Source organism: Monodon monoceros, unplaced genomic scaffold, assembly GCF_005190385.1.
Source record: "Monodon monoceros isolate NGI ecotype Baffin Bay Population unplaced genomic scaffold, NGI_Narwhal_1 Super_Scaffold_13, whole genome shotgun sequence".
In the NCBI taxonomy this organism is placed as follows: domain Eukaryota; kingdom Metazoa; phylum Chordata; class Mammalia; order Artiodactyla; family Monodontidae; genus Monodon; species Monodon monoceros.
In genome coordinates this window covers 13,040,866-13,065,199 of record NW_021703769.1, presented here as the reverse complement: position 1 = coordinate 13,065,199, position 24,334 = coordinate 13,040,866, and the positions used below count along the sequence as shown (strand labels likewise).

General features: G+C 49.3%; 1 protein-coding gene across 4 annotated transcripts in view; it reads right to left on the bottom strand.

Annotated features, from left to right (window-relative positions):
- The window catches only part of SULF2 (sulfatase 2), a 138,744-nt gene extending 126,782 nt beyond the window's left edge, over positions 1–11,962 (bottom strand). For 2 of the 4 annotated variants that reach the window (XM_029221369.1, XM_029221367.1), the window contains exon 1: positions 10,672–10,794. The gene's annotated coding sequence lies outside the window, so the exon portion shown is untranslated. Of the gene's footprint in view, positions 1–10,671; positions 10,795–10,929; positions 11,019–11,377 lie in introns of those variants that run through there. The other 2 variants (XM_029221366.1, XM_029221368.1) reach the window with 2 other exon arrangements.
- Positions 11,963–24,334: the final 12,372 nt, after the last annotated feature.

Genomic DNA, 24,334 nt, shown 5'->3' with positions numbered 1-24,334 from the left:
GCCCTGTCCTATAGGTCCTTCCCCTACAGGTCAGCTCCTTTCCTGAGATGGACTCACTGAGGCCTAAAAGAGGAGGTGGGCAGGGCAGGGTTAGGGGTGGACATGACATAGCTCCTCAGCTCAGGAAGCCACAGAATCAATCTCTAAGCCCAGTTATGCCTTCAGCCCGCTCCTGCCTCTCTGAGCTGGACGCTCCTCAACAGCAGGAAGGAAACCAACGGCTTTTCTTATGAACGGAGTGGCTGAAAAGACCATACAGGATGCTAGGTGCAAAAGCACTTCAAAAGCTAAAAAGAACTGACGCAGCCACTACAGAAAACAGTGTGGAGGTTCCTCAAAAAATTAAAAATAGAACTACCACATGAGGGACTTCCCTGGTTGCGCAGTGGTTAAGAATCCGCCTGCCAATGCAGGGGACACGGGTTTGAGCCCTGGTCTGGGAAGATCCCACGTGCCACGGAGCAACTAAGCCCATAGGCCACACATACTGAGCCTGCACTCTAGAGCCCGCTAGCCGCAACTACTGAGCCCATGCGCTGTAGCTACTGAAGCCCACACGCCTAGAGCCCGTGCTCCGCAACAGGAGAAGCCACCTCAGTGAGAAGCCCGCGCACCGCAACGAAGAGTAGCCCCTGCTCGCCTCAACTAGAGAAAGCTGGTGCAGCAATGAAGACCCAACGCAGCCAAAAAAACAAAACAAAAAACCCAAAAAACTACCACATGATCCAGCAATTCCACTTCTGGGTATTTATCCCAAGGAAATCAAATCACTCGAAAAGCGATCTGCACTGACCCCCCCGCCATGTTCACTGAAGCATTACTTACAGTAGCCAAAATATGGAAACAATCTAAGTGTCCACTGATGGATGAACGGGTAAAGATAATGTGGTCTATGTCTATAATGGATTATTCAGGCATACAAAAGGAGGAACTCTTTCCATTTGCGACAACATGGATGGACCTTAAGGGCATTATGCTAAGTGAAATAAATCAGAGAAAGACTAATACTGCATGATCTAAATCTAAAAACAAAAAACAAACCCATAATTGAACTCACAGGTACAGAGAACACACTGGTGGTTGCCAAAGGTGGGGGGTGGGGGATGAGCGAAATGGGTGAAGGTGGTCAAAGATATAAACTTCCAGATATAAAATAAATAAGTCTTGGGGATATAATGTACAGCATGGTGACTACAGTTAACAATACTGTACTATATATTTGAAAGCTGCTAAGAGAATAGATCTTAAAAGTTCTCATCACAAGGAAAAACTGCACCTATGCGTGGCAATGGATGTTTAACTACACTTACTGGGTAACCATTTTGCAATGTGTACATGTATCAAATCATTACATTGTAATCATTATGTTGTATATCTAAAATGAATACAATGTTACATGTCAATTATATCTCAATTTAAAAAAGCTAAAAAGTATATACAAATATAAGTCATAACAACTATGACGGCAATAACATCTACCTTTTGAGGTAATTTCCATGTACCCACACACTGTTCTAGTGTCTCACAGTAACTCTAGGAGGAGTCTACTGGGATTGCCCCCATTTTACAGAAGAGGGCTCTCAGGCTCAGAGTGGTCAAGTGACTTGCCCAGCTCCACCCAGCTTCTGAATGGCCAAGCTGGGATCTGAACCAGGAAGTCTGGTTCTGGAGTCTACGCCGTTAACCATTATGACACATGGATTCTCAGGGCGTTATGTTCAATCATCTGTACCATCTTCATCTCCTGTCCAGGTGGAAACCACTGATACCCAGATTAACCCGAGAACTCATCACCCCATTCACTGGAGAGGCTGGTCCACGCCAACCACATGCGTTTATTTCACTGGCTGGACTGGGACGTTTTAGGAACATGTCAACAGGAAGGGTGAGGGGCAGAAAGAGGGGCTTGGGGACAACTCTGAGGCAGAAACTGTGGGTGCCTCCCTTTCCGGTCATTCCCTGGTCTACAGGACCCCAGTTTTTTCAGGGGGTGGATCTCCCCCCACCCTGGCAACAAACCAGCATTAGTCTAAGCCAGTGGTTCTCAAGGGGGTGAAATCATTCCCCAAAGGGGCGTTTCTCTGGAATTTATGAGGTTTTGGTTGTCACATGACTGGGGGATGCTTCTGGTGTCTAGTGGGGTTGCAGGGATGGTGGATAATGCAATGCTCCACGCAGTGAAGAATCGCCCCATTTCCAGCATGACTTTTGGACATCCCACCAGACATTCATGTAGGTGAAAAAGCTTTTACATTGCGTGACCTTAGACATGAACTCCGCTTCACATATAAACGCCAAAGATGTATTTGTGTGGTTCTACCCTAAGCTGAATTTTCCAGGAATGCAACCACTAAGTAAACTGAGGGAAGACTGTAGTTTGTTTCATTTGGAAAATTTGGTAAATTGTTCTGTTTTGGAAAATCATATTACTTATGGCCATAGCACTTGTGGTCTTCAAGTTGCCAAACCCAAACATCTGTATCCCACTGCATTTGTAGCTGTCAGATTTATGTGATTCTACACTAGTGTGAGCATCTGACTGCTTCATTACACCTTCTAATGTAGTTGTGTCTAAGTGTTCATAGGCTGCAATATATATGCTTAATTATAAATCACTCTCCTTTTTAGCTTTTCTTTAAATTACAGTGAGGGTACTTTATTGATTAAAATATATGTGTAGACAGGTTATATTATCTATGAATTTACTTCAGGTAAACTTGGCAAAATATGTTTGTTATAAGAAGAAGGTGTTTGACCTGCTAATTTGGGGAACCACTAAGCTAAACCGAACATAAAAACCCTATTTCCCTTTGTCAGTGTTTGGCTTAGAGGCTAGTACAAAACCCAACCCCAGGCCAATGAAGCTAAACCTAAGTCTGCTGGGGTGGGGGTGTTCTTGGAAGGATTTTGCTCTCTAATTAAAAGAGAGATCGCAAGGAATCCTGCTCTTTATTCCCATTTTGTAGGGGGATGTGATGTCTGGAGCTGTGGCAGCCATCTTGAGATCATGAAGCAACAAAGACCATGAAGCTGAGGACAGAGGAACAGGCTAGGAACATCCCGGGTCCTTGAGGACATTATTTTTTAGCCACAAATTGGCCCTTGGGCTCCCCCGCTTTGGATTCTCATTACGTGAGAATTAAGTGTTGCTACTGCACAAGCCACTCTCAGCCAGGAATTCTATTACTTGCAGCGAACACATCTTGATTCACACTCAAATGATTAGGACTCCAAATCACTAAGACTCTAGTAGGCTTTCCTCCTCTCTGAAATACCAAGGTAAGTGGCCTGCAATCAGAAGTCTGTGGACAGTGCCCGTCTCTAGAACAGGCCAGAAATGCTGCTTCTGGATGATGTGATTTTCACCAGAGCATGAACATCTCCTGGACTTTTGTGGCTAAAAACGCTCCCCTTTTCTGGCTGCTGAGGTGGGTCAAGTCACCCGCTGGGACCCTGGTCTCCAGCCAATAAGAAAGGCTGTTGGCAGCATCCTTCTCCTAACACATCTGGCTTCCACCTGGCCAAACACATCTCGGGTACTGTTCATGGTCCCCGGGGACAGCCCTATCCATCAACTCACACACACACAAGCCCTGCTCATAACGACTCTGAGTTTGGGATAGAACTTATCCAAGTTTCAAGCAAGCCCCAGGTGTATAAAGCAGTGGATACAGGCCTTTCGTAAGACGGAGCTACACGTCAGAGGCCAGGGCCACCGGGCAGCATGTGTTTTGGAATCGTATTAAGAGACTGTGGAAAATTCACAACAGTGGTAGATGCTGGTCAGAGAGAATTCCACGAAGTCTGGGTCTGGGCTGGAGGAGGAGCTCTGAAGACCATGTGACCAGCTGTTCTACCAAGGAGGCACTGTGCTGCCTGTAAGGGCCAGGATCCCATACGAACTTCAGCAGTTTCCCGAGGGCATCTTTTGCAGAGTGATGACGATTTAGCTCTGTCTGCTAATCACTGAGCAATGAGTAGATGGACAAGGTGGGGTGAAGGGGCTCAGCCTGAGCCTCTGGGAATTTCTTAGGACGATCATAAAGAGGTGAGCGTGTGGGATGTGCTAAAAATATTCATCCAATTGATGCATGACAGGCACTGGAGCGGGGGACGAGGGAGGAAAGCCCACCAGGGAACAAAATACATTCTCCCTAGATGATTGTGTCCAGTCCCAGGGCTTAAAATAACATGGATGTACTGATGACTCTCAAATTTCACTTGCCAGTACCAACCAGCTCCAGACTTGTGTATCCAGCACCCAGTGAGCCTTCCGCCGCCCAGGTTGAGTGTCATCTCAAACCCAACATTTCCACAACTACATTCTGGATCCTCCTCCCTCCTCCAAACTTTCTCTCCTCGTCTTCCCTACTTAGGAATCACCATACACCAAGCTTCCCAGTCATCTTTGACTCCTCGGCCTTAGAGATATATGGGGCTGAGTCATTCTTTGTTGTGGGGTTGTCCTGCACGTTGTAGGGTGTTTAACAGCATCCTTGGCCTCCACCCACTAGATACCAGTAGCATCTCCTCCCTAGTTGTGACAACCAAAAACACCTCCAGACATTGCTAAATGTCTTCTGGGGGGCAAAGTTGTCCTTGGTTGAAAACTACAGCTCTTCCCTCATTTTGAGTATCCAATCCACCAGAAAGTTCCACTGGCTTTGCCCCCCAAATATATCTCCAATCCACCCATTTCACTCCATCTCCATTACTACCACCAAAATCCTGGCCCATATCAGCTCACCATCCTCATGTCTCTGCTTCCACCTGCAAAGCATCCCTCTCATGGTAGCCACTGAGATCTTTTTAAAACACCAATCCTGTCATTCCCTGACTTAAAACTCTCCAGTGGTTTTCCATTTCATTTGAAATAAAATCTAAATTTCTCACCTTGGCCCCCATTTCTCACCACTGACCTCAACCCCCACCCCCACCCCACCCCGCCGCTTACTCACTACCCTTCACCCCACTGGACTTCTATTTGTGTTTTAAACAGGTGTCTTGAACAGGCCACTCCTCTCCACCTCCAGGCCTTTGCACTGGCTGTTCCTTCTACCTGGAATGCTCTTCCTCTACATCTTCCCCAGGTTGGCTCATCTCAAAATTTAGGTCAAAACTCAAAAGTCACATCCTCAGAGGGGCCTTCCTTGACCACCTGGGCCAAAAGTCGCCCTCCCCCACTCCCCATAATTTCCCATCACGTCACTATCTTGTTTCCACCGTACAGCCTGTCCCTTTCTGAAAGAGCCTCGGACTTGTTTGCTTGTGTATCATCTGCTTTCTCACCCTCTGGAATGTAATTCCACGAGAGTAGGGTTCTCGTTCATCCTAACGCCTAACACAGTGCCTGTCACACAACAGCTGCTCAATAAACACGTGTGCACTGACAAATAAGAGGAATGACCTCTTAATCTGTACTGCAGTTTCCAGAACACCTTTATATGCCTGATCTCATTTAGAGCATTTCCTCTGCCTTCTGGCTGCCCCTGCATCAGACAGGAGTACGAGATATGCACACTCGATGGGCCCTCTTTCCACCTCTTTGCTGATGTGGAACACACACACACGCACACACACGCAGAGCACTCTGGTTCCCTTCCAGCAGCCAGGGCCCTCCCTGGGAGTTTGATTCAGCAGGGTCTGGAATTTGAGCTTTTAAACAAATACCTCCAGACGACTCTCATGGTGGAAGGTTGGGCAAACACTGCCCCACCAGAAGTCACAGAATCGTAGAAGTCCCTCGCTGACTGTCTCAAGGACCTGTAGGGACCCGGGCCACGCTCTGCTGGAATGGGCTAAATGCCTTGAGCCGTCATGAGCCTTACTTCAAACTGTTGGAGCCTAGAAGACACTAGGGTCTGTAGCCCATCCAGGAGGAAGAGTTTCAGAAGAGACCTTCAGCTCCTTACCCCTTAAGAATAAAGGTGTAGAGTCTCTCGCGGGAAATGAGACAGGCTGGGACCTGGGACCCTTTGCTGCAGTGCCGCAGTTCTTGCACCTGCTCAAACGTCTCCTCGAGCAACAAAATACAAAGAAACTATAAGGGATTAAAAATAACTGTGCGCATGCACAATTGGGGCAAATTCTGGACAGCAAGATACAAAGAGACCAAAAAGCTCAACTGCCACTTCTAAAGAGCCCAGAGCAAAAACAGGGCACTGCGCATGCCCCCTGCACACACCACCTAAGGGGGGGCAGCCCACCTAAGCCACCGCTCCAGTCCGACCCCTGGACATACCCCTACCATCACCCCATATAAGGAATCAGCTCACACACCCTGAGGGAGGGAGCGAGCCAGCAACGGAACCTGTACTTGTTCTTACCCCCCCCCCCCGCAGCAGCAGGGGCCCCAATAAAGCCTTACCTGAAAAAAAAAAAAATCACAGAATTCAGGCTAGGTAGCACCTGTCAGACACTAAGGCAGAAAAGTCCGGCCTCCAGCACCTGTTAACCTCAGTGGAGGGGCAGGGGAGGCTGCTCACTCAGCAGCTGTTTCTGCGGTACCCCCTCGACCAAATTGGAAGCAGGCCCACCTGGCCATCATGTGTCACATTCATGTCCCCCCTCATCATAGGCACTGGAGGCCTGCCTCCCCAGCAGCCAGGCTCCCTTTCCCTGGTGTCCTCTGGGGCCTTGGGGTCTTAGTTGGTTTGCCCCCAGCTCCAGGGCAGGCCCTGGGAGCCTGGGCTAAGCCCATGGTCATTGACTCATTTCCATGGCCAGTGACTGACCTGGAGTGAGCACGTGACATAAGAGTCTAATCAGAGGGACACTTGGGGCTTGGGTGGGCATTACCAGAAAAGAGGCTTGCTCTTTTCTGGCGGGCTCAAACCAGAGAGAATGAGAGGACAGCTCTTGAGCTCAACTCCTTAATCATGAGAACAGCCAATGTTTCCCCAGGGCTTGCCTGTGTCAGACACCATGTTAAGCCCTTGACACTGATGATCTCATTTTAGCCTTTCCTACCAGCCAGGAGAGAGGTGCTGTAATCATCGTCATTTGCTGGTTGAGAACACTGAGGCAATAGAAAGGTTAAGTAACGTGCCGTGGATCACATAACTGGGCAGGTAGCCGCGCAGCCTGGCTCTCCTGACCACGGTGCTAGAGCCTGCCTGCCTCTCAGAGCTGGAGAGAGAAACCAGCCTCGTGGAAGAAAGAGCAGAGATGGAGAGGAACAGATTTTCAGGCCAAAATCTGAGCCCTGACTCAGCTGCGCCTGAAGCTGTTACCTTAGCATTTTTTGGTCATGAAAGCCAGTAAGTCCCTTTCTCTTCTTAAATTGATTTGTGATTTTTTCCCCCTACTTTCTGTTGCTTACAAGAGAAAAGGTCCCGGTTACTTCCCAGTCCTTCTAGGAAAGTACCCCTAACGGATAATCCACTTGCGACTTGCACACAGCAGCTGCCCAGTAAACACCAGCAGATGCGGGTGAGGACGGCTCTCGCTTCCCACCCGTTAACCCGCTGGGTCTGTAACCCTGACACCCACCTGCAGCCAGCCTAACGCCACTTCCCCTCTCCTCTCCGAGTGAGGCTTGGTTCCCTAGCAACCACCCCAGTTAGGCAAACATGCCATTTATCAGGATGCCAATTAATTATAATGATCTTAATGATCTTCCAATTAGGCAGCGCCTTGCATCTGGATCAGGGGCACTGCAGATTCCCCGCCAGGGCCCATCACAAGGAAGTGCGTGGAAGGTAGGCCAGGGTGAGGCCTCCCTCACCTGGAGGTCAGCACTGAGAGGAGGCCCTACCTTTCACATCCACTGGTCACACAGGGCCCAGGCCTGAAACAAAGGGCCCTGGACCCCCCTCCCCCTCCCCCACCCCTCCAGGGACAGGCCGATGCGACTCCATCACCAACCACAAGAGGGCCACACCTCTTGGAGAATTTTCACCCTCTTGCCATCGTGCCTTCAGTGGGCACGAACCCTCCCCTCAGATCTCATGGCTTTTGGCTGTCAGTCCACGTGATACATCCCTTTGCATCCTGACTCAGGGAGAGTGTGTGCGTACTTGCAGGGAGAAGGGAACGTGGCCAGGCAACCACATATTTTCCTCAAGGCATCCCTCATCCCCAAAACCAAAATACAAACCCCAGCCTCCCCCAAACACTGGAGGTTTTTGGAGAGAAGTGGGACCACTGAGGGGCTTCTGCCTTTCAAAGTTCGATCGTCTAATTGTGTTTTTTTTTTTTCCCACTGCATATCTGTTTCTTCTACACTTGGAATAAAGGCCAAGGAGGGAAGAGAGTACAGTGGGTCAGAGTGGACCCCGGAGGCCCAGGGTCTCGCCAATCCCAGCTGTACCACTGACCAGCTGTTGGAAAGTCACGATCCTCTCAGTGCCTTAGTTTCCTCCTCTTTAACACGATGACAATCACAGGACCTACCTCCCAGGTGTTTTGAATGAATGAAATGAGTTATTATGCCTAAGGATTTAGAACAGTGCTTGGCCCATGAAACACTACATAAGTGTTAACTATTATATCAAGTCTAGACTAAACCCTTTCTTTTAAATACAAAATGGTCAGAAATGATGATATTCTTCTGCAGGACAAGGCTTTCAGTCTCCTTCTGAGGGAAGGAAGTCTAAAAACAGATTGGATGGAGTTGGGCCAGATTCCCTGGCTGGATAACTCAGAAGACCAGAAGCTACCCCCTTGAGGCAAGTCCAAACAGATAAAGCGAACATATCCAGGGAAAGGAAGAGGGAAATATTATTCCCAAATCTAAAGGATCTTCAAGTGTGAGGGTGTGCGACCGCGCACCAGCTAGGTCCTAGGGATGGCGGCTAAAGGGAGTTGTTGGGCAGGGGACACACACATGTACATACACCACACACAGTCTCACACACAGCCTCCTGGTCCTCCTCCAGGCGGAGGCTTTTTACAATTAACTCATCACTCAACCCTCAAGTTTGAAAACTTAACATGCTATTAAGGTTTCAGACAAAGCCATAAATTCAAATAAAAAAACCGAAAAATATACACAAAGCCCAAACCCACAGTGACTCTCAGCCATGGCAGCCATGCCGACATCATGCATTTATGTGCATAAACTTGGCCCAAGGAAGATCCTTCATGAGCAAACGTCCAACTGCCATCAGCAAAGCCTGCCACCATCTCCCCTCGAGCCGCTTATGAGGGCACTAAGTTACACACCCGGACAGGCTGTTGTGATGAGTTCTCTCCTCCACACGTGGGACAAGCACAGCTGGGAGAACCTCTCTCACCAGGTGAGTGGTCTTCAGTCCGTCCTCCCCACCCCCTTTCTACATGGAATGAATGCCTTTAATTTAATTAAAACCCTCCAGTGGCTCCGCAATGGGTAGTGGAGATGCAGCAATAGCAAATCTCCTTCACTATTAACTACAAGATGAGAGTAACTGTTCCTGCTCCGGGGAGAGACACTGGGTGTCCTCCAGGGAAAGCCCATCCTCCCTGCTTCTCTGGCCCCCAGAGAACCTGCCCAAGAGCAGCCTCCCTTCTCTGCCCCAAAGGAAGGGAGAGCGGCGCTGTGGGAAAGAGGCAGGGGACAGATGGAGGGGCACGCGGGAGGGTGTCCCGACATGCACAGATGTGCAAATACCCAGATTCAAATGTAAGCTAAATGTAATGACTTGGTTAATTAAATATTGACTTTTAACTCAAAAAGTGATTAAAACAAGCTGCAGGAAAGGCTGTCCAGAGAGCAGAGGGGGCAGGGAATTGATTCAGAACTTTCAGGAAGGGCGAAGAGGAGAAGGAAAAAGGGGACTGTCAAAATGAATGTCTGGGCTTGTCCTACTGTGTGCAGGGGCCATGGTCTTCAGTCTCTACACGGGGAGTTGCGGACAGAGGTCACTGGGCAAAACTAGGATTTGCGGGTGTCACCTTACTGTTTCCCACCCTTAGACCGCATCTCTTTCCCTAGCTGCCCTCAAAGTGAACTGAAAGCTTGTGGTGCTCAGGAACTCGAGTCTGTTCATCGCTTTTCTCTGGATCATAACGCGGTGCCAGGCACCAGGAGGTGCTCCATAAAGGCTTGCAGAACGAATGAATGAACTACTATAAAGAATATTAAAAGAAAAAGTACAGTCCTAGAAATCGCTGCGGCTCCACTGTCACACTTCCGAAATCCTCGGGCGGCTGGACGGGAGCATCTCTCTACAAGGAGATGAGAACTGGTTCTGACCCAGCCTGGGAGGACATTTGTCTTTATAATCCCATTTGCTTTCAGTATGTGCGAGCTCCCTATCACTCTGAAGATCCGGTCCACTGCTTTCCCGTGTCCTGCCCGGACAAGCCCCACGTGGTCTGGCTTCCAGCCGGTCCGTTGGGTCTAAACTCAAAGGGGTCAAAGAGGCCATCCCCCTGCGGCCGGCGAGCCCAGGAGCGCTGCCTCCAAGGTCTCCAAGGCTCCGCGAGGCGCGTCGGCGGGTCAGGGGCGCGGTGGAAAGTCCTCGCCCGCTCGCCCAACCCGCCAGAGGGGTCAAACGGGTCATCCTCCCGCGGCCCGCCGGCGCCGGAGCTACCCTGCAGCCCGCGCTCTGCGCTGGGGCCGGAGCCTGGCGGTGGGGACTGGCCCCAAGCTCACCTGGGAAGCAGTCGCGGCCGCGCGCGCCCCGGGGCCGACTCCGGCCGCGAAGAGCCCCCGCCCCGCCCACCTGGCCCCCGCGCCCCACTCACCAGCGCGCACGGCCCCGGCGGCCTCAGCGGGCGCTGGGCGCCGCCGCCTCTACCGCAGCCCGGCCGGGCCGCGGGGCGCAGGGGAGTCCGCGCCGCTGCTGCTGCTGTTGCTGCCGCCGCCGCCGCCGCCGCCGCTGCTGCATCCCCAGCGAGAGCTGCTGCCGCTCCTCCTCCCCTCCCTCCGCCTCCTCCCGCCTCTCCGCCCTCTGGCTCCGCCGCCGCCGCCCCCCGGCCCCCGCCCCGGCGCGCCGCCCTCACCAAAGTCCGGGTCCGCGCCTTGCCCGGGCGGCTCTCGCATCGCCCCAGCCTGGCCGCCGCGCCGCCCAAGCCAGCCCCTTGGCATCGTGCGGCCCGGCCCCCCGACTGCCTGCCTGCCTGCCTGCCGCCCAGCTCCGCGCGGGGGAGGCGAGCGCGCGCCGCAGAGGGAAGCGGCGGGCAGGCAGCCGCGGGGGACCCCGCCGCGGCGCCCTCCCGGTGCCCCAGCGCGCGCGAGCTCTTTACCTCTGGCTGGAAGGACGGGCGGCCCGGCCGGCCCGGCCCTGCTGTCCCCGGCGTCCGGCCCCGGCCCCGAAGTCTGGCCCCGGACGGCGCAACGGCGGAGAGCGGGGGTCCGGGCAGCCCTCTGCCTCCTGATGCCTCGGGACCCCGCTGGCCGCGCTCCCGGCGCCGAGCGCGCACCCTCGCCGGGCCACAGACGCACACTCACCCGACACACACTTGCTCCAGCTCGCCCTCGGGGCGGAGAGTTGAAACAGCTGTGGGATTTGCCCAGGAGCTGGAAATGAAGGAGGGACGCGGGCCGGAGCCGTGCGTGTGAGGGTGTGTGTGTGTTGATACACACACACACACACGAGGGGGGCATCTCTAATAACTCAAATATTGCAATAAAGTCAGGAGGGCCATCGATCAGGTCCACTTGGCTGGAAGCGAAGAGAAAGAATCCTTGCCTCTTTTCCGCTTTCTTTTTCTCCTCCCTCTGAGCTGGAAGGAGCCAAGCGTTCCTCGGGACGTACGACTGGTCCCGGCCGGGCGCTCCCCTCGTAATGACACGTTAATAAATGTTTTCTTTTATCTGCTTTCACAAGGGCTCGCCCCGGCCTGCAAACACCCGACCGCCTTCGCTGAAAGCCCGGCGCTCGCCTCTAACCACACACGTTAGCTTTTGGAGACGCCGGCTCGAGCCGTGGCCCGCGGCTGGATCGAAGGGTGAACTGCCCACGCGCCCAGGAATCTCCCCGAGACATTAACTTGAGCTCACGTGAAAATAGCTGCCGTTGCCCAGAAATGGTCCGGGAATAGGAAAGAAAGGAGGAGAAAGCGGCTTCCTCCGAAAGGGGAGGAGTTCGACTCAAGGTGGTGCTGTCTACCGCTCTTTCCACTGTCCCCAGCGTCGCAGAAGAGGCCAGAGGGGGACCTGGCTGATAGGGATGGGCAATGAGCCGGCAGAGACCCAACTAGTAGCTGCAGGAAGCACAGCTGAGCTGCTAAGGGAAAAAAGACTCAGCTGTAGATAGGTATACTTGCAGGCAGCAGTAACTGAGGTAAACCTGGTAACACTCTTACGAGGTATTATTATACCAATATTACACAGTTGTAAGTAGTGGACCCAGGATTTGAACCCAACACATTTGGCTTCAGAGTTATGTTTTTTTTAAATCCCAGGCCATTGTTACTTTCCAACACAGCGTCTCTTTTCTCTGCCGCAGTCTTCTTTCATGCTACCGGGGGTTGTCATATTTAGTAAGTAAAAATACAGAAGGTCCATGAGGATATACTTATACTAAAAAATTCTTCATTGTTTATCAGAAATTCACATTGAGTGTCCTGACTCCTTTATGGCGGGGGCTCTAGGCTCTCCCCGCCGTAATCTCCCTTAGCTACCCCAGATCAATTTACAGTCTAAGTAAATCAGAAAAACCTGGAACTTGCTTTTCCAAATCAGATTCTGGTGCCCACCTTTTGGGACCACTGAGGTTGCTGTTCCTCTGCCCTCTTTTGGCCTTGAATAAAAATGTGAGGCTTACCTCTTCACCATCAGCAATGAAAAATAGTGGGGACCCCTACCCTTTTGGCCTCATCTTTGCGGAAGGGACACATTTGCTGCAGAGCCTCTATTACCGTGCTATCTGGGAGAAGTATAAAGCTGGCTAAGTATGTAATTCTTTTCCGTTTTTTTTTTTGTTTTGTTTTGGCTGCACCCTGTGGGATGTGGGATCTTAGTTCCCCAACCAGGGATGGAACCCACGCCTCCTGCATTGGAAGGCAGAGTCTTAACCACTGGACCACCGGGGATGTCCTAGCTATGTATGTAATTTAACATTTTCTGGTAGCTGCCTTGGAAAAAAAAAAAAAAGAAACAGGTGAAATTAACTTTAATAATAGTTTATTTAAACTAGTATATCCAAAATATTATCACTTCAACATATAATCAGTATACAAATTATTAATGAGATATCTTACATTCTTTTTTCTTACTAAGTCTTTGGAATCCAGTATGGATTTTACACTTACAGCAGCTCTCAATTCAGACCAACCACATGGGGCTAGGGGACCCCATATTGGACAGTGCAGCTCTAGTAGGTTCTGTGGTCCACGGCTGAGTGTTTTCACCAGGTTACCTCATGTAATCCTCTTCATCTTTCAAGAAAACTGATGCTCAGAAAGGTAAAGGGTGTTAATCACGGTCACGAAGTTGACAAACGGGATTTTGACCCACTTGAGGCTTTGGGACATGTTTTCCCTGGGGCAGCAGTGTTCTAACTGGGACCTCAGAGCCCCATGGGGGTGTCTCAGGGGCCTGGGGTGGAGGAAGGAGGTGAGATCTGCCTTTTGCCTACTTGTTATGTTGGGTTCTGGAGAATATTGCAGAGGTAGAGGGGAATTCCACTGCAAACAAGTTCAGAAACACACTGCCTTCCTTCAGGCCTCACATTCATGAGGCCTGGTCGGGGATCCCTGGTTGGGGAACTAAGATCCCACATGCTGCAGGGTGCAGCCAAAACAAAAAAAAAGAAAGAAAAAGAAAAAGAAATAAAAAGAAAACAAGTTACATACATAGCCAGCTTTATACTTCTCCCGGATAGCACGGTAATAGAGGCTCTGCAGCAAATGTGTCCTTTCCGCAAAGATGAGGCCAAAAGGGTGGGGGGGGGGTCCCACCACTTTTCGTCTGTGATGGTGAAGAGGTAAGCCTCACATCTTGATGAACGGCTCTCCCTTCCCTAAGTGGGCTGTGCCTGCAGTTTTCTCCTCCATCCTTGTCTCCTCATCAGGGAACCCCAGTAGCGGAGGGGCAGCTCACAGTCACTTTGTGGGGCTATAGGTGGGGCTGAGATGGTGTCACTTGATTATCTTTTTTGGATATTTATTCTTTCCGCTGTTGCTGTTCAATAGACCAAATGTGGTGATGTCTGTGACTTGCCCCTTATCCTTTATTAGGAAGGAGATGGATCTTGCGTGTGAGTGCCTCTTCATGTGTGTGTACACGTGCCCGTGTATGTGTGCAACCACGTACGTGTGTCCATTGTAGGCAGATGCTGTGGATCCGGCTTCAGGTCAGGACTGAACTCGCCAGCTCAGACGCCTAGAGGTCTGCAGAGTGCCCTCTGGCCACGTTCTTTGTCCTATAATTCTCAGCAAACCCATGGTCCTCTCGGTCCGAGGCCTCGGCCTCAGTTTTCCAGGTTCCCTCCAGGCAGGTGGGGACTCCCGGCCCCATTTGGGAGCTCAGGGTCTGCCTGGGAGACACAAGGGGCCTCAGGGGCTCAGATGCCCCCCGGCCTGGGAAGTCACTCAGCCACGACTGGGCGGGGACCTGGGTGCGGCCTCAGTATAAGTCTCAGGCCCTTCCACCTCCTGATTCTGCAGCCCCTGCCGGTCTCCAACCACACCGTCTGGGACGGCCTGTCTCAACTCCGTGTCCCTCCTCATTCTGGTGGCACCTCTCGACGTGATCGTCCCGGTCCTGGTTGGATAATCGGGCTTTTCAGGCTTCTCACACCACTCCCCACCTCCTTGTTGGTTTAACCTCAGGGTACCTTTCCCTTGACACCCACAAGTCCCCTTTCCTCCTCCCGTGTGTCCCCTTTGTGCAGAACCCCCTTCTGGTTCTATTGACCTGGCTCAGCCAGAATGCTCTTCTATTTCAGGGACTCCTATGCAACAATTAAAAAAAAAAAAAATCATTCCTGCTGTGTGTTTATCTCCATCAAGCGGCTGAAACTCCATCAGATTGTCCAAGTGCTTCTGGCTGCATTTGGGTTGGAGTAGATGAGATTTTATGAGACTGTAAAAATCGAGCTTTTAACTATCTCAAACACATTTGCGTGTCAAGGGGAAACGCTGAGAGTAGAGACAGGAACGCAGAGGGGAGGCTTGGGAATACGAGTGAGCCTCCGAAGTGGGGCACAGGTGGCTTCAATAATCCACACAAGTTTGGCTGTAACTTGCTTCTACAAACCCAAAGAGGCGGCAGTCACCCCCGGGGGGTTGGGATCCAACTTCTCAGCTCCTCAGTGGGGACAGTTTTGCATGGGTTTTCAAATACAAATCCCAGCATCATCCATAACATGGAGAATTTGCGGTTAATTCTGCTGAGTTTTCACTTAGACCCAAGCTGTCTTGTCTGTAGAACTGCAATTGCGTTAGAGAAACACTGTTTACATTTCTTGAGATATTGTGATAATGAAAAACAGCACCATCAACCCCCATTAAGTCAAAAGAACATTAATTGTATATTTCATGCTGCCTCCCTGGGCTGGCAGCCCACACAGACGTGCTTTACTTCAGCAAAACAGGGCTCATCTTTGCAATGAGGTACCCATTTCTCTCCTTAATTACACGTAATTGTATAGTCTAATTTATTCTAACGCCGAAGCCGAAAAGTGCACGTTCATGAATCAAGGGTTAGATTGGGAGGTAGGAGAATTATAAACGGGTATAATTGCAGTCTCCGGGGTGGGGGGGGCGTGCTGCTTATGAGTGATCTCAAAGAGCAATGATGTTTATTCTGAATTCTTGCTAATGAAAGACAGGCTGCCTCCAGTTAAGAACACAGATAACAGTGATGATTTGTCTGGTTGGTTAACAATACACCAATAGTTCTCTTTTGGATAAATGATCAAGAAAGATTAAATAGGTGAATTTCATGTAATTTGTGATGGGATGAAACAGACACACAAACAGCGTTAGTCCTCCTGTAATTGTGTATTAAAATGAGCACTGCAGCCCCAGGCAGCACAGCTGCATATCTCCGTGGACAAGGCAGAGCTTGTGCGTCTCTGGTGGACCATGGTTTTCTAAAGGGGAAAAGCTGGGTCCATTTGACCATAAGTGCAATTCAATTTAGTCTCTCTCTGTGACAGCACCCCTCCTTTTTACAATTGCTTTCTAGAAAAACCAATTTTGAACTTTGGTTGTAATTAGTCAATTTATCAATTATGATTAATGCTGGTGGCTGATTTAGGAAAAGTGAAATAATGACTTAGCCCTGCCCCAGGGCTGAAGTTCTTACTAACCTGGTCTCTGCCCCCACTGGCTGGTGACTCCTTAGCTGATCACCTCGGGGCTCAGTTTCCTCATTTTAAGAATGAGAATAATATTGAGGACATTGCAGGTTTTCATGTGGTCTAAGTGAGATTAATGAAGGTAAATGTGCGCACGATGCCTGGCTGGGAGTGTTCGTTGAATCGGAATCGGAAATGTGGGACATGGGTTCAAGCCCTGGCCCGGGAAGATCCCACATACTGCAGAGCAACTAAGCCCGTGTGCCACAACTACTGAGCCTGCGCTCTAGAGCCCGCGAGCCACAGCTACTGAGCCCGCGTGCCACAACTACTGAAGCCCGTGCACCTAGAGTCCATGCTCTGCAGCAAGAGAAGCCACCGCAATGAGAAGCCCGTGCACCGCAATGAAGAGTAGCCCCCACTCACCACAACTAGAGAAAGCCCACGTGCAGCAACAAAGACCCAACGTAGACAAAAGTCAATAAATAAATAAATTTATTTAAAAAAAAAAAGAATCAGAAATGTGCTACCATGGGCCTCTAGAGAGACTCCTCCATCGTCTGCAAATCCAAGACAGCTGCTGTGATGCCAAAGCAAACCAGCTCATGCCACTCCCAGGCTTAAAATTCCTTCTGCTTAGATGAAAATCCAAATTCCTGAGCAGGACCACAAGACCTACATGGTCCCAACCCTGGCCACCTACCACCATCTTTCTCTGCTCGCTTACTTCTCTCTTTATTATGAAAATTTCAAATGAGAAATTGAAAGAATAGTACAGTGGATGTGCTATACCCGCCACCCGGAATCAACAGGTGTTAATAGTTTGCCATGTGCCCTGATATGTTGCTGAATGATTTGAAAGGAAGTTGAGGACATCGTGGCAAATCACCGCTCAGGACTTGAGTGGGCATCTCCTAAGAATAAACTGTTCTTTCAGATGACCTCCCCATCATTATCACACCTAAGGAAATGGACAGTAATTCCATAATCACTCCCCGGCTTGCTCACATTAATGGAGCCCCAAGGGTTTCTTTCTCTTTGTTCCTTAAACCTTTGCCTACCTCAGGGCCTTTGCAATTGCTGTGCCCTCTGCCTGGAATACTCTTTCCCCAGATTTTTCTCTATCATCTCCTTGTCATCATTCAGATCTCAGCTTAAATGTCACCTCCCTGAGAGTTGTCTCCTGTTTCACCTAAAGGTGTTCCCTGATCTCCCTCACTCTCCATCTTCCCTCCCCACTTTATTGTCTTCCTATAGCATGCCACTGTCTGAAATTCTGTATTTATTTTATGTCTGTGACCATGGTCTATTTCCTGCTCCCCACATCCACCCTACACTAGCTGCGGGAGAGCAGGAGCTGTGTCTGGTTTGCTCACTGCTGTAGCTCCAGTGCCTAGAACAGCGTCTAGCACACAGTCGATATTCAGTAGATATTTGTTAAATGAAGGAGTGAATATCCCTGTGTGTGATGTTTTCAAACAGAAGTCGTAAATGGAAGCGTTGGGATACCAGTGTCTAGAGACAAATCCATAGGGGTTCAATCACAGTGCCACCACTCACCAGCTCTGTGTTACTCTGGGCCTCTGTCCCTTTTTTGTTTTTTGCGGTACGCGGGCCTCTCACTGTTGTGGCCTCTCCCGTTGCGGAGCACAGGCTCCGGACGCGCAGGCTCAGCGGCCATGGCTCACGGGCCCAGCCGCTCCGCGGCACATGGGATCTTCCCGGACCGGGGCACGAACCCGTGTCCCCTGCATCGGCAGGCGGACTCTCAACCACTGCGCCACCAGGGAAGCCCTCTGTCCCTTTTTAAACTCCTCTGCCAAATGGGGATGATGACGATCATCTCAGCTTCCTAGGGCTGTTGTGAGTTATTAATGAGTTTATCTACAAAGTGCTTAGAACAGTGCCCAGCACGTAACAGCCAACCTTCCTTGTGCACTTACAAGAGGCCCATGATTTTAAGCTCCATTGGCCACTCACAGGCTCACATAGAACCGGTCTCCAAACAGAAAGCCCTGGGGAAAACTTCCTGGGAGGTCCGATGCACCATGGGCCACATGCTGCCCTGTGAGAGACCAGCCAGGTCAACATTTGGCCTGAAAAAAGGGCCTGATTGTTTACAGTGGGCATCTGGGCTGATGGTCCCGGCCCGTGGTTAAATATTTTGACTCTCACCCCTGAGACCAGCCCTCGGAGGCTCACACAGGATGGGGGCATGGGAACCTGGGGAGGAGGGGACAAAAGGAGACCCATCTCCCTGCTGGAGGAGAGTGAACCCAGTGGCCTAGGCTCTGACTCAGTGGGTCCTCCCCACTAACTCCCCTAGGGTAGGTAGACTTTGTCATGAATTTTACCTTATCACTGGCCTGTACATTTTTAAAAAAGGATATTCAGTGCTGGATGTCGAATACGCAGGGCAACATAGGTAAATACATGTTTTTCAGCTAAAGTTGCAATAACAAATGAGTTAGGAAATCAGGAAAAGACATGGGTATTTTTTTTAAAAAAACAAACTTTACAGAGGTATAATTCACATACCATAAAATGCATCCATTTTGAGTGTACCACTAAATGGTTTTTAAATCTCCAGAGTTGTGCAACCATCACCATAATCCAGTTCTAGAATTTTCTCATCACCTCGCATAATAAGATCCCGTATGGGCATGGGTCATTTTAAAGCCCTCCAGGTGATTCTAACCTGCAGCCAGGCTGAGAGCCCTGCTCAGGGGTGGGGTCTTGGGAACCAGAGGAGGGTGGCATAAGGTGGCCCAGAGAGTGCTGAGGCACCTGGTTGACACTGAAATAATGAATGTACTTAATTTAAAAGAATGTAAATGAATAGGTATACGTATAACAGAATCACTTTGCTGTACACCTAAAACTAACACAACATTGTAACTCAACGAGACTCCAATATAAAATAAAAATTTAAAAAATGAATGTAAATGAACACCCACAGGAGCAGTTTTGGTTGTGGGGAGGCTGGGGTGTATGGGGAGAGGGATGGAGGCTGGGCCGCTGAGATGGTTTGGTGGAAGCCCAGACCTTGGTCTAGAAAGGTCCATCTGGGCTGCAGGGAGCACTGACAGTGGGGAGTGGAGTGGAGGCTCCTCCACATTTCCCCCTGGAAGGAGAGGCCTGTGCCCACTCCCCAGTCCACACATCGTACCTTCCCTGGAAGTTAGGAGGGGGGAATGGTGGCTGGGAACGGGGGTGGGTGTGGAGGAGCCTGCAAGACCCCCTGCTTGGCCCAGAGCTAGGCCCACCGGGGTCACTGTTGCCAGGGTGGGGGTGAAGCACCATCCCCGGGGACACACAGGGGGCAAAAACAGAGGAGAGGAAATGACCCAGGGGTCCTGCTCTTTCCATCTTGGTGCAGCTCCCTGGGCCTGGGAGGACTCTGCAGAGCAGCTGGACCAGCTCCATCCTGCTCAGTGTCCGGGACCCCCAAAATGTCCCCTTACCTTCGTACCATCAGGACCTTGCCCGCCGCTCTGCCCCGAGGGGTGCCTCTCTCTAGTCACAGCGCCATCCCCTGCCCCGGCCAGGCAGAATCTCTGCCACTTGGCGCTCAAGTTTATCGACACCCTGTGCTTGCTGCTGGTGACTCATCTGTTTGTGCTGATATCCAGTCGTCTGAGGCTCTGGCAAGCGCTAGCGCCCACCAGGGCTGGGCTGCCGACCAAGACTGCAAGCAGAGGCCTCTGTGAAGAGCTGGTTTATCCTCCGTCTTCTTCACCTTGGAGGGAGGACTTTGGAGTATAACACCTGCCACTTAGAGAACACTGTCTGGGCTCGGCTGCAAACAATAGACCCACTTTGGCCAGTTAAAGCAAGAGAGGGATTTGTTGAAAGACATTAAGTGTTCCCAAATCCTCGTGTAAGTTGAGGGGGGGTGTCAGAATGCAGTCTGCAAGCTAGGCAGCAGGAAGAGACTTCAACCACACCATGGGAGCTGCTTTGGTAAGACACCAAGGCTGCCGTGTCTGTCCTGATGAAATTGGGCCCAGACATGGAAGTCCCAGCCACTGCTGAGGCCCCAGAAGGACTGATAGCCTTGCCACGGTATTTTCTAGAAGCTCAGATCCCTTGGGCACAGTGGCCACCCCACAAAGCTCCATTCTGAATTTTTGTCTCCCACGGGTGCGTCTGATTGGTAGAGTGTGGGCCATGTGACCGTACCCAAGCCACAAAGAGGTGCGGGAATTGGAGTTTCTGCAGTTGGCTTGGGAAGGCAGGACTCATTTGTGAGATGTTAGCAAAATGGAGAGAGGGAATTGGATGGCCAAAAAAGACAAACACCTGCTCCACCTGTAGCATGCCAGCAGGTGGGCTGAGCACTCAATGCCTCTCATTTAATCCTCCTCCTTATAGTTAGGGAACCAAGGATCAGAGAGGGGAAGTGACTTGTCCAAGGTCTCAGGGAGCTCAGACTCCAGAACCTTTACCAAACTTCCAAAGGCAGGATTAGATGGAAAATGACACAGAGTTCTCCAGACCCCAGCCATCTGGATGCCCTAATGCTGGCCTGGGGCCTCAGCCACAAATTAACCAATTTCATGTGGCCAGTGCAGTCACAGGACAGGCTCTACACCTTTGCTCACTGAGTCCTGATTGAAGCAGGAAACTACTTACATTTCGTCCATTTGTGAACAGCCAGATCATGTAAAATTCATCTGGGTACCCAAGGTCAGAAGACTTGGACTCTGATTCTGACTTCCTGTTGCATGGCCTTGAGCCTCTATTTGCTCATCTGTTAAATGGGCACCAAAATCTCGCTCCACTTCACTCCCTCCATGATTATCATTCAAATGTTAAAATGTGAATGTGAGCTGGAATAAAGGGATAAACTCTATGCAGGACAGTTCTCTCCTTCCTTGATCTTGTTACACATCAGCAAACTGTGGATAAGGAATCTGTATGGTCTGAGTATAGCTGCATTCACTGGGGCTCATAAGGAATCATAAGCTGGGCAATAGGTGTTTTCCATTTAGACAGTAAGTGAAGACCTGTATGCAGGAAACTATAAGACACTGATAAAAGAAATTAAAGATGATACAAACAGATGAAGAAATATGCCATGTTCTTGGATTGGAAGAATCAACATTGTGAAAATGACTCTACTACCCAAAGCAATCTACAGATTCAGTGCAATCCTTAACAAACTACCAATGGCATTTTTCACAGAACTAGAACAGAAAATTTCACAATTTGTATGGAAACACAAAAGACCCCGAGGAGCCAAAGCAAACTTGAGAAAGAAAAATGGAACTGGAGGAATCAGACTCCCTGACTTCAGACTATGCTACAAAGCTACAGTAATCAAGACAGTATGGTACTGGCACAAAAACAGACTATGCTACAAAGCTACAGTAATCAAGACAGTATGGTACTGGCACAAAAACAGAATTATAGATCAATGGATCAGGATAGAGAGCCTAGAGATAAACCCATGCACATATGGTCACCTTAACTTTGATAAAGGAGGCAAGAATATACAATGGAGAAAAGACAGCCTCTTCAACAAGTGGTGCTGGCAAAACTGGACAGCTACATGTAAAAGAATGAAATTAGAACACTTCCTAACACCATACACAAAAATAAACTCAAAATGGATTAAAGATCTAAATATAAGGCCAGACACTATAAAATTCTTAGAGGAAAACATAGGCAGAAGACTCCATGACATAAATCACAGCAAGATCCTTTTTGACCCACCTCCTAGAGAAATGGAAATAAAAACAAACAAATGAGACCTAATGAAACTTAAAAGCTTTTGCACAGCAAAAGAAAACATAAGCAAGATGAAAAGACAACCCTCAGAATGGGAGAAATTATTTGCAAATGAAGCAACTGACAAAGGATTAATCTCCAAAATTTACAAGCAGCTCATGCAGCTCAATATCAAAAAAACAAACAACCCAATCCAAAAATGGGCAGAAGACCTACATAGACATTTCTCCAAAGAAGATGTACAGATTGCCAACAGACACATGAAATGATGCTCAACATCATTAATCATTAGAGAAATGCAAATCAAAACTACAATGAGATATCACCTCACACCAGTCAGAATGGCCATCATCAAAAAATCTAGAAACAATAAATGCTGGAGAGGGTGTGGAGAAAAGGGAACCCTCTTGCACTGCTGGTGGGAATGTAAATTGATACAGCCACTATGGAGAACAGTATGGAGGTTCCTTAAAAAACTACAAATAGAACTACCATACGACCCAGCAATCCCACTACTGGGCATATACCCTGAGAAAACCATAATTCAAAAAGAGTCATGTACCAAAATGTTCACTGCAGCTCTATTTACAATAGCCAGGACGTGGAATCAACCTAAGTGTCCATTGACAGATGAATGGATAAAGAAGATGTGGCACATATATACAATGGAATGTTACTCAGCCATAAAAAGAAACGAAATTGAGTTATTTGTAGTGGTAGGTGGATAGACCTAGAGTCTGTCATACAGAGTGAAGTAAGTCAGAAAGAGAAAGACAAATACCATATGCTAACACATATATATGGAATCGAAGAAAAAAGAAAAAGGTTCTGAAGAACTTAGGGGCAGGACAGGAATAAAGACGCTGACGTAGAGAATGGACTTGAGGACACAGGGAGGGGAAGGGTAAGCTGGGACGAAGTTAGAGAGAGGCATGGACATATATACACTACCAAATGTAAAATAGATAGCTAGTGGGAAGCAGCTGCATAGCACAGGGAGATCAGCTCGGTGCTTTGTGACCATCTAGAGGGGTGGGATAGGGAGGGTGGGAGGGAGACGCAAGAGGGAGGAGATATGGGGATATATGTATATGTATAGCTGATTCACTTTGTTATAAAGCAGAAACTAACACGTCATTGTAAAGCAATTATACTCCAATAAGGATGTTAAAAAAAAATTTGCTTCTTTAAAAGGGATTTTTGCTTTCATTTTCAGTACTTTGTGTAAGTTATCGTTTATCTGTCAAAATAGAGAGCACTTTTCTAAAGCATTCACATACTTGTTCTAATATTTGAAATGGACTAAAATGTATTCCCTAGCATTTAAAATTTTATGTCCTTCAGTTTACAAGCAAAACATACCAAAATAAAAGCCTCTATGTAAGTGAAATGTCTGCTCTTTTCAATAACAACGTATTTAACATTTCAGAAGTTTGATACCTATACATGTGTAATAATTATATCTTTTAAGGAGAATGAATAAAAAAAAAGACCGTAAGTGGGTTGAGGGCTTTGTTCTTTGCCTCGAACAGGGACCATAGGCCTGTGAGCCATTAACAGGCTCTATTTGGGACTGAAGGCCATAGGCTGTCTGCCTCAGCCTGGATATTGAGAGGGAAGCCATGTGAGCTGCTTTGGGGGGAGCCATATGGCTGAGCCTGGTGTGCGAGGGGCTGGCCCGGTGCCTTGGAGCTGCTGAGAAAGGTGCTTTGATCAGGGTTATCAGAGCACAGGGCTGCCTTGCACGGCTTTGGTGAGATGCTCCTTTATTCATTCATTTAACAAATCTGTTTAAAGGTGCTACAAAGGCTCAGTAACTAAGTCTCAGACCCCAGGACCCAAAAGATGATTTTCATGACTCCAGCTCCCAAGGACTTAGAGTCTAGTAGGTGAAAAAGATGCAAGTTTGACAGAGTGCTTGTGGCAGAACATCTTGGTTCTTACCCTCTTCTGCTTCTTCTTTTCCCTTGCCAACAGAAAGTTGATTTTGTTTGGGTGGCAATATACCCCACAATATACCCCTGAGGGGTGGCTCAGGATTGTTTTAAACTGGGGTGTTCTCAAAGTGTGGTCCCTGGATTAGCAGCATAGGCATCATTAGGAAACTCGTTAGACATGCAAATTCTTCGGCTCCGCCCTAGATCTACTGAATCAGAAGCTCCGGGGGTGGAGCCAGCAATCTTTGTTTTACAGTCCCCCGTCGGTCTTACTCGTGGCACATGGCCAGTTCTTGCCCATGAGATCTAAGGAGGTATGTGCTGGGGACTTTGGGGAAATAGTTTTCTTTCTGTTCAAAAGGTCAGAGTCTTAGAAGGTGGAGCTCCTGCTTCATGCCCTATTCCTTTGCTCTGGAGGTGGTGGTGTCTGTACATATGCCTGGAGAGAGAGAGAGAGAGAGAGAGAGAGAGAGAGAGAGAGAGAGAGAG